Source organism: Patagioenas fasciata, chromosome 3 (genome assembly GCF_037038585.1).
Source record: "Patagioenas fasciata isolate bPatFas1 chromosome 3, bPatFas1.hap1, whole genome shotgun sequence".
Lineage (NCBI taxonomy): Eukaryota > Metazoa > Chordata > Aves > Columbiformes > Columbidae > Patagioenas > Patagioenas fasciata.
This window is the reverse complement of record NC_092522.1, coordinates 17,706,274-17,721,559: the sequence shown is the minus strand read 5'-3', so window position 1 is coordinate 17,721,559 and position 15,286 is coordinate 17,706,274.

Here is a 15,286-nt window from a genome sequence, read left to right as displayed (position 1 = left end):
GACCATTACATTATAAAATCTGATCTGCTGGACAGTACAGCCCATTCACCAAGCCAAAACTTTAATTAAAACAGATTAGAATTTAATCCTGAGCACGTACAAAGAAATACCAGCCAGGTAGCTAAGAATGATGATACAGATAATGGACTGAGCAGCATCCATCCATAACCATCCAAGCTTTGAGTTCTGGTCTCTTTCCAGCTCTGATTACATCTCTCTAGTTGTGCATTTAATGGCACAGGTGGGGCAGCGGAAGAGGAATAAAAAAACCGAAAAAACAAAAAACCCACACTCTTTAAGGCCTGCAGACAACTGACTGAAGCACAAGATTCAGCAACTAACTGAAAGTACTAACTAGCTGAATTCAAAACCAAAATATCGTGAACACATAAACTGAAGCAGAAAATTTTTATTTCTTCCTCATTAATCCACACAGACAGCACAGACTAAAATAGCCCATGGAATGAATTTGAGAGACTCCTAGTGCCCACTCATCAGGCAAACGATCTCAGCATTTGATTATCATCTTCCTAGGGAGCACCTTCTTTTTTCCTTCTCTTCCTTGGGTCTGGAAAACTCCCTCTTATTCTGAAATTGCATTAGTTCAACTTCTCATTCCAGCTACTGAACTTGTAACAGTTGCTGTCATATCATTTTCCATTATTTCAGGACTGATTTGCAGCCATGAAGTCCTCTTCTAATTTTGTCATCACAAGGTTACGTTGCTGCCTAGCATGTCGATAGAAATACTGAAGAGCATCAGGCTCCAGTTTTTAGGGGAAGCTACTAGAGGTCATGTCCCTATCTCCATTTGCTGTGTTATTTGTAGACAGGGTAGATTTTAAACTATCATGTCTGATATGTCTCACATAAGTTTGTTTGGGTTTTAATTCTAATATTGTTTTAGTACTAAATCAACATAAATTCAAGGATGGTATGTCAACCAGACCTTAGAAGTCGTACAAAGACATACGAAACCACTAGCACCTCAAAAAAGAGAACAGGCTCCCACCACTATTAGTGTCCCCATTGAATAACTTCTGTCTAAAATGTAATTCTTGCACATTTCTAAATCCTAGTTGTTAGCAGCCTCTTGTGCTGGCTGAGGTTTGTGAAGGAACCAGGAAGGAAAGAAAGGAGCAAACTCTCATTTGACAGGACAGAAAGCTATGACCATCCTCACCACTACCAGCAGAGATCAGCTGACCTTCCCTCATAGGATTGAACTGTCTCTCCCTCAGTCATATGGAGTGGGTTCATCTCCCCGTTGTGCTCTAGTACCAAGCAACTCTTGGCTACTGCTGCCCTAGCTACATCTCTTTTTACTGTTTTATCACTTATGTCTATCAGTCACCCAATTGCCCTTTGATATTTCACTGATTTTATTGGCTTCCCATAAGGGTTCAGCACAAGTTGTATACTTGTGAGCACAGGAGTTGCTTACAGAGACTTCACACAAGATGCAAACAGACATTTTCACATTTTCCAAGCCAGGTTCTTCAAAATGGTAAATAATAACTGTTTGTTCCACTCTTCATCAAAAGCGTATCATTTATAGCTAGAAAAATAGAATGATATGGTCTAAAAGTTTTCTTTTCTGCTTGAAGATTGCCAGTTCTTTCTCATAGTAGCTTTGGATTTAGAAAGCTCTCAGAAAGCAGAAATATTAAAAATAAATGCAAGATGCTTCATGCATGTTGTAACATACTGAATCTTCAGAATAAACTATTTATACCGAAGGTTGGATGTGCCATAATAGCATCCACTCAGAAACCAAGAAATGTATAGGAAATGAGAAAGCAACCCATAGAGACTAACAGAAAGAAGCCTGCCAGCTATGGCTGCAAAATGGGTAGGAAAAATAACATAATCCTCAACTGAAATTATTCAAAGAGAGCAAAAGGATGAGTTCATCTTAGTTCGGGTTTGTTTTGTTTTGTTTTGTTGTTTGTTTGTGGTTTTTTTGTTTGTGTTTGGTTTTTTTTTTTCAATGCAAATGAAAAAGTTATTCTTGACAAACCTTCATTTAAAAAATAAGTATGACTTGAGATTTCCCATACAATAATAATAATACATGAACTCTTTTAATCGAGTATCTCAGTTGTTATATTGCTTCTAGCACTATATTAACTAGCACCTTCCAATACTATGGTATTAACAACTACAAAATTAGTCTTGGCCAGGAGACTTTATGGAGGCAACTGCAATCACACTGCAATCAAATCACCTCTCCCAGGAAGGGGTTATGAGGTAGAGAAAAATCTATTGTGTAAGGCAGTGGAGCACAAAATACACACTCCTTAACTCTGCATTGCACTATATTTTATCTCCTTCTCCTTGCTATTAACATATGAGGTTGAGGTGTTGGAACACAAACCTATATGCTGATTTTGGGATGCAGATTTTATCACACCATGGTACAGAAGTGGGAGATGGGAGCTAGTGAGGTAAAATACTAGGGGGAACTTAATCCCAATCTCTTTATTAAATTCTTCCACATTCTTTGATCTCTGTTTTACACCACTACTAATCAGCTGTCTCCATACAAAGCATTTTGAATCAAGAGTGCAAAAAGATGGTGCAACGTGATCAGTGTACCATATGATTCCTAAAGTTAGCTTTGTATTCTGAAAACCCCCTCTACCACCAGAGAGTAGAACACAAATACACACACTCTGTCAAGAAAAACCTTTCAGCCTAAAGTCTTTCCAATAAGAAGCCAGTCAGAATATTACACACTTAACATATTGCATTGCTGTGGCACATTTTCAGCTGATGCCATGCCAACAGTGTAAGAGGTTAGGTTTTCACATTAATATAGTTCTTCCTCCATGGAGGCTTGCTAAACCAGGGAAGTCTACTAACTATGCGCAGTAGTATGTAAGAAATGTGACAGTAATATTCAAGTCTGTGAAGCTCTTCCATAAAGCAAGGCAACATGGCATAAATACTCCGTTTTATAAGCAAAATTTTACAAAGATGCTCATGGGATCTTGAAATTCTGTAACCTCGTTGCTCCAGGGAATGTCACATGGCTGCAGAAGGTGTGCACTGCACCACCCTGAGAGGGGTCCATGCTGCACCTATGAACTTCATGTCTTCCATGATGGGTAACAGCACTGCTCCACAGCTGTGTGCTATGTGGGTATGATGAGCACAGCCAGGTACATCCTTACATTTGTGTTTCAGTTACAAACCATTCTACAGGAAGGAACTGTCCATGCACCATCCTCAGGGCCATCTGTAGGCTATACATCACGCTTGGTGAAAGCCTCTGAACTCTGTAACACCTAGTTTATTATCCAAGACTGTCACCTAAATATAACAGAGCACAAACTACTCATTTTTACTGCTGTCACGGGAGGATAGGATGAAGCTGAGAGGCATGCTAACTTTCAATAAGGAATCTGAAACACTATTTTTGAATGTTTTTCAGAATGGGCAACAAAGAGGCTGCTCTTGCACTGTGGGTTTCTTTTCAGGCTTCAAAGGCACAAGAGTCTACTTTAGATTTTTCATAGACCACTTTAGAAATGCACATACAGCCCAGACAATGGGGTAGTGCTCATTATTTCAGCATTTTGCTAAGACACAAAATTAAACAAACATTTTCCTTTCTTTCTGTAAATGGTTAGAGAGCTTCATGTTATGACAGCAGCTATGTATATAGCAACTGCTAAGAGTTTCAGCTGAAATCAGAGCACATTTAACAAAGCATGAAGCGTAGAAACAGATTTACAAAAACAGTTCTACAGCCAAACAAACTGTTCAAGCCTACACTACAGTTCTCAAATATATTTGCATACAAAAGTCAGGGGTAAAGGGAATATCTTAGATTTGTCATTAGAAAGAGAATCCCAATGTGGTATTTTTTGACGCAATTCTCTTACTAACTCCCCTGTGAATTCTGAGTAATTTCTTTGATGTCAGAACTATAATGGTGTAAAAAGTATGAAAAAATATGACGGCAATTGTATTCAATATCACAACCAGAATAACAGGATTAATAATGGGCAAATTAAGGCACAACTTTAGCTGCTGTAAAGCAACTTACAGATTTCAGTGTGGTAAGATTAGTTTACACCAGTTGTGGATGTTGGTCCATTGTCAGCAAATCCTTCTTTCTGCCACTTACGTTAACAAAACCATTAGGAGCATGGGAACATGCAAAAGTAGGTGTAAGGATCAACTTGATGACACTCTCCAAATTAATTTATTCCTTAAAAGTAAGATGGTGTGTCCTATAAATGGACAATACTATTTTTATTTTTTTTTTTTTAACACGCATTACAATCACAGTAACTATTGAGTAAATTAAAGGCTCTGGCAGCTATTCATCATGTCACTATGATTAAAAACTAACTGTATGCCTAAATAAGTATTATTGGAGTTTCATTCATGATAGTGTGGAAAAGAGGGTTGAATAGCTTATGTTAGAAAGAGGCTCTTGTCCTTTCACTAATGGAGAGGGTTACACTACACAATTTTTTACTAACACCAGCTTTTATACTGCAGCATTAAACACAAAGATCAAAATGATCAGTTGCAGCAAAAAACTGGAGCAATGGCATTAATAAAACCAGAGAGGCCAGCCATCTTGCACACCACAGGAAAATCCAGTTTTGCACAGTTGGTGTTTTGAGGCACATATGTGACACAACTAGTATAACAAAATAAGTTTCTCCTTGCTGAAGCATTTACTGCAAATTGAGTCATTAATCTCATTTATAAAACAGGCACAATAGCTTGCACACTGCGATTGGCTGAGGCGATTTCTTCTCATTAGTGTGTGAATGGCTCAATCTTATTCACTTTAAATGTGGGTCATTTTAACTAAATATAAATGCTTCAGCCTTGAGACCCTGCACGTACTGTTACTATATTTACATGAGGAACTTAGAGTTCCAACATGCTGGTGAATCTGCGGGCTAGCACCTACCCAGACTACACTACAGCCATGACAGAAGGCATATTGCAGTCATCATTTTAAAGATGAAGACTCAAAGCTCAGAGGGATTCAGAACTAAGTCTTTGAAAGATATCCCCTTCTAAAATAGTATGCAGGTATATGGGGCCTCCTAAATTCAAGCAGTGATTCAGAAAATCCCTGCTGGGTTGCTGCTAAAATCTGAAGCTGCCTATGCTCACAAGATATCTACCTACTCGACTGTTCATAGTGTTTGTACCTACCTGAAACTGCCCAGTCTGAGCTACCTGGCATATGCCTCCTGCCTTGTCTTGGTCATGTTTCAGAGAATAGGTCTTTTTTCACCATAAGCTCTCTGTGGCATTAAGTCCAGACTCTTTTGCCACATATAGAGTCTCGTTGTAGTTTTGCAGGATCAGGGCACATCCTTCACAAGGACTGCTGCAAATCCTGAAGGAACAGCCTGTGCTTTCTTACAGCAAATTCCGCTCAGTCACTACCTGTGTGGACAGCTTTCAGCCTCTAGCTTGCATATGTAATCTAACCTGAATTTACAGTCACAGTCTTCCCCTCCTTCATAAGGAACTTCCTTGTTATGGCTGACCAAATATTGGGTGAATAGAGAGGGACCAAACTTCAGGTCACCAAGGAAACAGCAAGTCCCTTGACCAGCTTCTATCAAAATACCCCTTTCCCTGATAAAGCCTCTAACACAGAGCTTCGCAGAAACCAAAGCATTACAAGGACACCTGTATTGCTGGTAGGTGTTTTCCTTCAAATACTTCATTTTAAAGTCTTCCTCCTCTGCATACACAATTAATGCCACATTTACCTCAATGATATCACTGAATGTAATACAGCACCACTGACTCTAGAGAAAGAACAGAGCAGCAATTCAAAAACTTACAACCCATAGAGAGAAGAAAAGAAAGGTCACACGCTCCCTCATTACAACACAACCTGTTTTGATTGCTTCTAACTTAAAACAAATCCTCATGCCACCTGTTAGCTGTTTCTGTTCCCACCCAAGGGCTGCCCCATCAGCAGAACCATTGCAGGGTCAGGTGTGGATTCAGTACAAGCAGGCTTACTTCACCTTGAGAATGCCACAAACTTCAGCATGTTACACCTTCTTTGAGGCTCAATTCCCCTTCTAATGGAAATCAGCATCATTTAAACAGAGTAATCAAGTGCTAAGCAGTAAAGACATCAAAGGATCAAAGCCTAGTCTTCTTCCAATTATCAGAGACAACTCTCGTTTTTCCTTTTTTTTTTTTGGTTTCAAGCAAACTTCTCAAGCCAACCACAAAATCATATTAGTTAATATGATCATCAGGCTCCAAAACCTCACATTACAACCAAAGTGCCAGGTTTGCAGAGAGGCTTAATAACCTCCTGGAGAAAAAAACACACAAACAAAAAAACCCCAATAAAACAATATTTTTTTAAAAAAAAGGCCTGAAGTTGCACCAGGGTTTAAGTTGGATATCAGGAAAAGTTTCTTCATGGAAAGGATTGTCAGGCATTGAAACAGGCTGCCTAGAGAAGTGATTGAATCCCCATCCCTGGAGGTGTTTAAAAAGTTGTGTAGATGTGGTACTTAGGGACATGGTTTAGTGGTGGTCTTGGCAGTGTTAGGTTAATGGTTGGACATGATGATGATGTTATAGGTCTTTTCCAATCTAAATGATTCTATGATTTTTCATCTATTTTTGCAGACCAGTAAGCACCAGAAGACTTTTGAAAATAATCCTATGATATTATAAGCAGTTGTGGCACCTGAGAGCAGGATTACATTTCTTTAAAATGTTCTTATTTTATTTTGACTGAAAGCAGGGCTTTTTCATCTGCTCTTCCACCTAGCACTACTTAACCCTGTTCTGACAATCCTCCTGCAATCTTGAAAAAGGGTGGGAGTAACGACATTAATCTACTGCTGAATTTACTGGCAGGAGTTAAGGTACAGCACTCACTGGATGCCATGAATATTTATAATTGTAATCCACTGTGGTATGTGTTTTCTGCTTGCACTTTCATTGCATTTCTAGGCAATATATATATTTTTTCATTGCTCAGAGTAAATACAGGAACTCTGAACTATTAACAATTAGGGCACTTGCTGCTGTTTGTGAAATATTAGCTGACCTACTTCATTGCAGTTTTAATTAGGTATTACTCCCATGCTGTTCTCATCCCTGTGGGGTTTATACAGTTGGTACTGATATAGGTATTCCTATGGTAGGGCGATTCACCAGGAAAGAGGTTGTTTAGAGATACCTCATCCAAAACACAGGAAAACAACAGTGCACTGTAGCACTACCTGATCCACGCCAACCTCCCTGCTCCCATATCAGGAATCAATAGGGCAGGGCTATAGGTGTCTGAAAGGGAGACACAGACCAGGAATCCATCTGGGATCAATCCTGAATTTGCCCTGACTGCAGCCTAAGCCCCGAAAAACCCTGCTGTACCAAAAGTATTGAAAGCCTGGGACTGTGCCCAGGGATTCGTCACCTGCAAACTTAGGTATACTGTACTGACAACGTGCAAGTCACGTTAACAGCTGTCAAAACTGTTGTTTAGCTTCCCAAAATAGGTCTTTCTGCTTTGTGCCTCAATAACTGAAATCATTCCAAATGAACTATTTTTAGGTTAAAGAAGTCTGTTGGGAAACGGCAAGGCAGACATCTTCAATTTTTTTCTTCTTCTACCCATCAGTAAAACCATTATAGTATAGTTATTTTCTTGTTTCACTATGGCAGGTCAGTTGTATGCTGCTAACCGCAAAAATGTATTCCCTAGGAATTGTTACAGATATTTTTTCTTTTGGCAGGATGAATAACTCTGTACATAAAATTTCACTACTCTGTGTCCAAAAATAAGCAGCGATACATTGAGCAAGAATATGATTCCATGACACATGAAACAGATACAGTATTACACACATCAAAGTAACTTCAGAAGCAATTAAGGATGAAACAGAAACCAGGGGAGCCTGTTCTCCTATTGAAGTGTCCCAGGGGAGAACAAATTCTTTAACTTCCACACTCCCTTAATGCCACGATATAGAATGCAATGAAATTGATAGTTACGGCTGTCTCAGCCGGCATTTGGAAACAAAATAAAAAGTTAAAAACTTCCACAGCACTGAGGTTTTGAACCTCAAACAACATCAGGTGTGGTTTTGTTAGTTCGTTTTCTTTTTCAAGGGGGAAGCTTTGGGGTTAATCTTCCTTAAGCTGTGCCTTGGGCTATGGTCCTCACTGATTTTCACTGACCTACAGCAGAAAATTTTTTGTCTCTGTTTATGAGTTTTGAGAGTGATTAAAATCACCCTAAACTGGCCTTTCCTATTATAAATGAAAGTTTAAGTGGCCACAGCCAAATTCAATTAAACTGATGACACAGTCTGACCTTTAATCTTCAAAATTAAGTCATTTTTTCATCAAAGAAATTCAGAGGTGAGTGTCTGAACCTCCAGTGCTTCTCAGATGAAATGAATCAACATCACGTTCCCCTGGGAGGCTTTGCACCCAGTGTTCTCCATGTGCTGCAAAAGGAGATACATCAACATTTGGTAGAATTTCCTTTCTACTTTTTTTACTCAAGACATGAGTAAAAAAAATTATGGTCTGGGGAAAACATATGATCTGTGAATTAGCTGTTATAAATGAGCAGACAAAAAATTTTGACTGAGTAGCTGGATGGTTACACACAGTTCTGGGCAATATGAAGGAGTTAATCCAACAACCCGTTTGTATGGCTTTGCAAGCACCTCAGCTCTATAAAGGGAAAACTTGCCCTCACACCATCATCTGCAGACAGCATGTGTGGTGCCTCAAACATGTACAGCCCCTTACCAACCCCATTTAATGGCCATCCTACCTCTCTTGCCAATGAACACATCTTTCCCTCTCAGCTCCCTATTGCATGCTTACCTGAAGTAAAGTGAGACTACCACTATATCTGATTATTCAGATAAAACTGGATCTGAAGACAAGCAAATTGTAGCATATCTTGCAGAAAGCTATGATCTACTGGAAGATCAGTCCTTTTAAATAATATAGCTTCAAACCAACCAGACTTAAGAGGAAGGTAAGAAGTGAAAAAAAAAAAATAGTGAGACTGCAATGTTACACAAAGCATATGTGCATCCAAGCCAGAACGACTTGCATGAGGTTCACTCACTGCTGACACCGCAGTTCATTTAGATGTGAGGCAGCTCTCTCCGCCTGACCTCCACAGCACAGGGCAATTCCAGCTTGCTTTCTGTGCCACCTGAGTAGAGCAGGTACAAAGTCATGTGTAATGCAGCCCACTCTGCCAGTAGATTAGCTATTGATGTTATTGTTCAAGTGCAGTGCCATCTATAAGGAAATGGGAATAAAAAGTCATTTTAACTACAGGTATGAGAAATAGGGACAGAATGCTCCCAACTACTGCTTAAGCCAGACAGCTACAATAATGAGTTACCCTGGTTTGGGGCATACCTGTAATAATTTTATTCATTCATTAGGCTCTGATTTGTCACAGCAGGGTTATGATTGCTCTGCTTGTGTTGCAACACTTCATAAAGGCTGGGTGGCTTAATGAAGCGGTCTTTCTCTCATCATCTATAAACATCCAGTTAAAACAGAACAGGATTTGTTAATGTGACATAAAATAAATTTTTTCAAGCATTTGCAAGAGGATTTATTCTCACAACTTTGCAATTACTTTTATAGGACTCATGGCAGTAATCCCATCGAGTTACATGAAATATAGCGTGATAACATCCTGCTTCGCCAACATCAGTACCTGCTTCTCTTTTCCCCCAGAGCGGGGGATGTTGGGTATCATAATTTTGTCATGACCCAGAAGACCTACTTGGCCACACCTCAGAGACAGGCTCCCTAGAAATCAGTGGATTTCTCTTCTCCCAGGTTTCACTGGAAGTTTCTGGGCTGAGCCCAAACACAGAGGTGTGGGACAGAAGTGCTTCTAAAAGTTTTGGTAGGGCAGGATGCTCCACCTGAGCTATAGATCCATTTCAGAGGCCTCCAAGATGTTGCCAGCTCTGTCATTACTTCTCCCTATTCCTTTTAGCTTTTGCAGAACCATGGCATTGACACCTGGAACAGCACAGATGAGGCTGGGGGCAAAGGAAATACAGGAACAGAGAAAGGATTTTAGGTCAGAGAGTGGTGCTTTTGTATTTTATATTTGTACAGGCTGTAACTTGTACAAAGAACTCCAAATTCTGTTCTATATATCCATATGCAGAAAGCTTTACAATGAACCGCAGCTCTATCTGAAGGATGTGGAATTTTCTATCATAAGCATACATATTTCAGTGGAAAATTTTCATGTTCAGTAAAGTTCCATTTTTTTAATCTGTTCTTCTTCACTTCTTTTTTAAAGTGCTAATTGGAGACACCAAGAGGTGAAATACTGACTTGAGGAAAGTGATTTCAATGAACATATTGCCTTGTCAAATCATGAGAGACGGTTTAAGCCTAATTAATACCGAGTTTGAATGGATGAGGTAGATCTCACAGAAGTAAAATTGGCACAGCTTGGTTTTGTTGCAAAAGGTTGGTATGAGTCTATTGCATATGCAACAGGCTAAGCATCAAGTTGTGTAGCAGTCAAGCCACTGCTCTCTGTAGAAAGGGTGAAATTTAATTTCTCTGACTTCTGATCACCCTGACATCTTAATAACAGTGCATATCTCATCTACCTATAACACACCATGCCACAGTGGTCAGTTATAGTCTTACACTGATAAAATGGAAATGATTCAGTATAACAAATCTGATATAAATTATATAGGAGCACAAAAAAAAGACATTCAAAACACTGTATGTTTTCTGTTTGCTTGTTTTGTTGTTTGTTTGTTGTTTGTTTTTGTTTGCTTGTTTTTCATATCTAAGATTCAAAAATCACTATATAAAAATTTAATCTAAGGCTCCTATTTCTGAGCTATAAAATATGATCCATGTCTTGGAGGAAATGGAGGGAAAGAAAGTAGAAGTTCTTAAAAATATGCCACTGGCTAAAGAGACCAGAAAATGTTCTGCTAGGTTCCTATCTACATGCAGCGCAATATCAGCCCCCTCCTGTTTTCACAAATAATGAGTGTCTTGTCATATTCTCTGAGTGAGGTGGGTTATCCTTTTTGACTGGACATGTAACATGCCCTAATGTTAGGGCTGACTCCTTCTGCTACAAGCATATTTATCCTCATACTTCATTTTCATTCATATTTCTGATGCTGGTGTTGCACATGCCAGAATTCTGACCCAGCTGAACGTGTAACAAAAGACAGTCATGCAACACATTAGACAGGCTTTGAAAAAAACATCCATGAAAACGTACTTCCAAGGAGTCAGCCGCAAGCTACTGAGAGCATAATATGCTCGTCAAGCTGGGCTAAGCACTGGGCAAGTCTAAGCAGATGTAGTTTTATACAGTCAGAAAAAATATGCTTGTAATGAGCAAAAGACAAATATGTTTTGCTTTTGTGGAAATCTGTTTAGTGCATGATGCAAGTGGGCAGTTAGTTTCATTTCCATGGTTGTAGTGCTTTGAGTTCTACATTTCTAGGTAACATTCAGAGAAAGAAGTCATTTATAAATTGCCTAATTTGTTTGTATTCTATGTTAATATTTATATTAATTTTCAAGCTACAAACAAATAACCAAGGATGATGAGCAAGAAACAAGAATTTGGGTTGCTGCTGTGTGGGGTGGACAGAGCATGCAGCTGTATATGTTCATATAGTGGAATTGTCCATGTGAGGAGAGTTACTCATGTACATTAATATTTCAGACTAAGGCTCCTGGGGTGTATTACACATTTTGTTTTATGGAACACAAGATAGTTTTTTTCTTTCATCCTACCCAAAGCACACTGAAATTAATCTATGTCTAGCTTTGACTTCACTGAGGTTTGAATCAAACTCACAACTGTAATTATGAAGAGTAAAGAATCATCATAATAATTTGTGATCATTTTGGTGACTTATAAGCTAAAATGTTGATTTACCACGTTCATAGCCCATTTCCTTTTGCTTCGTGTGGGTTGGAATTGATTCATGCACACATCAGTAAAAAATGAATTTGATGCTCCTTTTTTCCAGTAAATTTGTCTAGAGCAGACAGCTATTTCCTCACTAGAGGCCACCAGCATCTGCCATTAGCATTTGTGCCAGGTCAGGACACTAAAATACTCATGATGCCTTTTTTAGGAGTGCCACTAACAGTTGCCTAGAACTAGAGGGCACGTCTTCACAGGAAATCCCATGATGTTACAGCATATGCTACCAGGCACCACACAGAGTATTGGGTGAAAAGAAGGATGGTCACATTTACAATCTTGCCAGCTGGTCGAGTTTATACATAGCAGTAACCTGAAGTGATGCTAACCACCATAGTTTTGACTGTGCCAAGTGCCCCGCCAGTTTTATTGTAGTTCTGGTTAATACTTTTGATGATATTTTCTAATACAGGTAGTCCCTAAAGTTCCCTTTTATCTGGTTTCCTATCACCATCTTTTTAGTGCTGCTCCTAACATATGCCCCTAACTAATAGGGACAATTACAAATATGCCAAGAGTTAATTAGCCCAACACAAGAACAGTTTTTTTGGCAAGTTTCCCAGGTCCTTGAGTGACATCTTGGCATGGGCTCATCACAAGTGCTTCACTGGTCCGTGAATACGCATTCATATTGCAGCTTGAGCAGGGGAGGGAGTTCACTTCGTTGCTATGAGGAAAAGTGACAGATAACAAAAAAATTAGGTTTCACATCTCTGCCATTCTACATATGAGGCTTACTTATGAACTAGAATGTTACAAGCATCCACCTAAGCACAAGACACAAAACAAAAGGTCACAAGTTTATCTGTAGGGAACATGGTCAACATCTGAGAGATGCATATTTCCTTGCCACATTCATTTCTCGAATAATTGCCATTACCATGTCTATAGAAATACAATTTTCTTCAGAATGACATGAATCCCAAAATAAGGAGTGGCGTTACAGGAATGGTGTCTTGCAATGAAAAAGTGTTCTAAATGTCTCTGCGGGTTGATATGGATCCACCTCTGTTCTGTTCGTGCCTATTTTCTAATATGATCTATCCACAAGCATTCAAATCCAGTGAATAGTTTTGAAAGATGCAGCCTGTTTCTGACTTTTCTGATATTGTTTTAATCTGTTTGCATATATGTCCTTTCACTGTATATATCCAAGAAAGAAGGCCAGATCTCTTGTTCATCTATTTGTAAATGATATAGATTATAGAATTTATTTTCAGAAGGCTCCGTGATGGTATCTGGCTATTGCAACAGATTAAATGCCAGATTCTGTTCTCATTATAGGAAAAAGAATGACTTCTATCAGTTTAACATCTTTGCAAAGCTCTTCAGACTTGCTTCATAGCATTATAACAAATGTAGCATCAACTAAAGTGAAAAAGGTAATACCTGAGAATAAAAAGGGCTGGCCCCAGTTTATCTAAGTCCTTTCTCTAATAGAACTAGCTGACAAAAATAAGGAAAATATTAGTCACGACATCTAATGTCAGAGAATTTAGTGACTTCATAGTTTAAGAAAACAAGTTACTTGAGAAAACATAGCAGCGTTCCCAGAAAATCCATAGCCAGTTCTTTTATTCTAGGATTTCAGAAATGTAGTGGCTTTGTACAGTTTTTCCTTTATCAAGAAGGATAATGATGGCAGAGCGGTGGATGTGGTCTACCTTGACTTCAGTAAAGCCTTTGACACAGTCCCTCACAGCATCCTCACAGCTAAATTGAGGAGGTGTGGTCTAGACAATAGAGTAGTGAGGTGGGTTGCAAACTGGCTTAAAGAGAGAAGCCAGAGAGTGGTGGTCAATGGTGCAGAGTCCAGTTGGAGGCCAGTATCTAGTGGAGTGCCTCAGGGGTCAGTACTGGGGCCAATATTATTCAATATATTCATTAACGATTTAGACGAGGGAATTGAGTGTACTATCAGCAAGTTTGCTGATGACACTAAGCTGGGAGGAGTGGCCGACACACCAGAAGGCTGTGCTGCCATCCAGCGGGACCTGGACAGGCTGGAGAGTTGGGCGGGGGATAACCTGATGGAATTTAACAAGGGAAAGTGTAGAGTCCTGCATCTGGGCAGGAACAACCCCAGGTTCCAGTATAGGTTGGGGAATGACCTATTAGAGAGCAGTGTAGGGCAAAAGGGACCTGGGGGTCCTGGTGGACAACAGGATGACCATGAGCCAGCACTGTGCCCTTGTGGCCAGGAAGGCTAATGGCATCCTTGGGTGTATTACAAGGGGGGTGGTCAGTAGATCGAGAGAGGTCCTCCTTCCCCTCTATTCCACCCTGGTGAGACCCCATCTGGAATATTGTGTCCAGTTCTGGGCCCCTCAGTTCAAGAAGGACAGGGAACTGCTGGAGAGGGTCCAGCGTAGGGCAACAAAGATGATTAAGGGAGTGGAGCACCTCCCTTAGGAAGAAAGGCTGAGGGAGCTGGGGCTCTTTAGTTTGTAGAAGAGGAGACTGAGGGGTGACCTTATTAATGTTTATAAATATATAAAGGGTGAGTGCCGCAAGGATGGAGCCAGGCTCTTCTCAGTGGCAAACAATGATAGGACAAGGGGCAATGGGATCAAGCTGGAACACAAGAGGTTCCACTTAAATTTGAGAAAGAACTTCTTCTCAGTGAGGGTAACAGAGCACTGGAACAGGCTGCCCAGGGAGGTTGTGGAGTCTCCTTCCCTGGAGACATTCAAAGCCCGCCTGGACACATTCCTGTGCGACCTCACCTAGGCGTTCCTGCTCCAGCAGGGGGATTGGACTAGATGATCTTTTGAGGTCCCTTCCAATCCCAAACATACTGTGATACTGTGATACTGTGTGACTGCGAATGCTCCTTCTGGCCTTATGAGAAGGTTTTTATGGTGTGTGTCTGGGTTTGTTTTCCCATATGCAAATAATAAGACTCAAGATTAAATTATAAGTTCTCCTATAAGCTCTGTCTTTAGCCATACTGAAATTTGCATTGTGAATAAGTAGCACAATAAACCTGAATCCTTGTTTTGCTCAGTTATAATGATGTCTCCCTCCAAGTCCAGATATCGCAGGTTTCATGCTCCAATGAGGCTAATTATAAAACTAAAATCAAACATACTCTTGGGGAAGTACCTCTCCTTACAGCTCATATATATTCCTGTTGTCCAGTGTGAATATTTGAAGGAGATGGGTAAGCATTTTAAAGCTGTTTCTCCATCATTTTCCCATACGTTCAAAGCTCTTCTGTTTCTGCATCTTCGTTTCCCCCAGAGCCAGCCTGCAGAGTGTGTCATTTTCCAAGGCCACCAC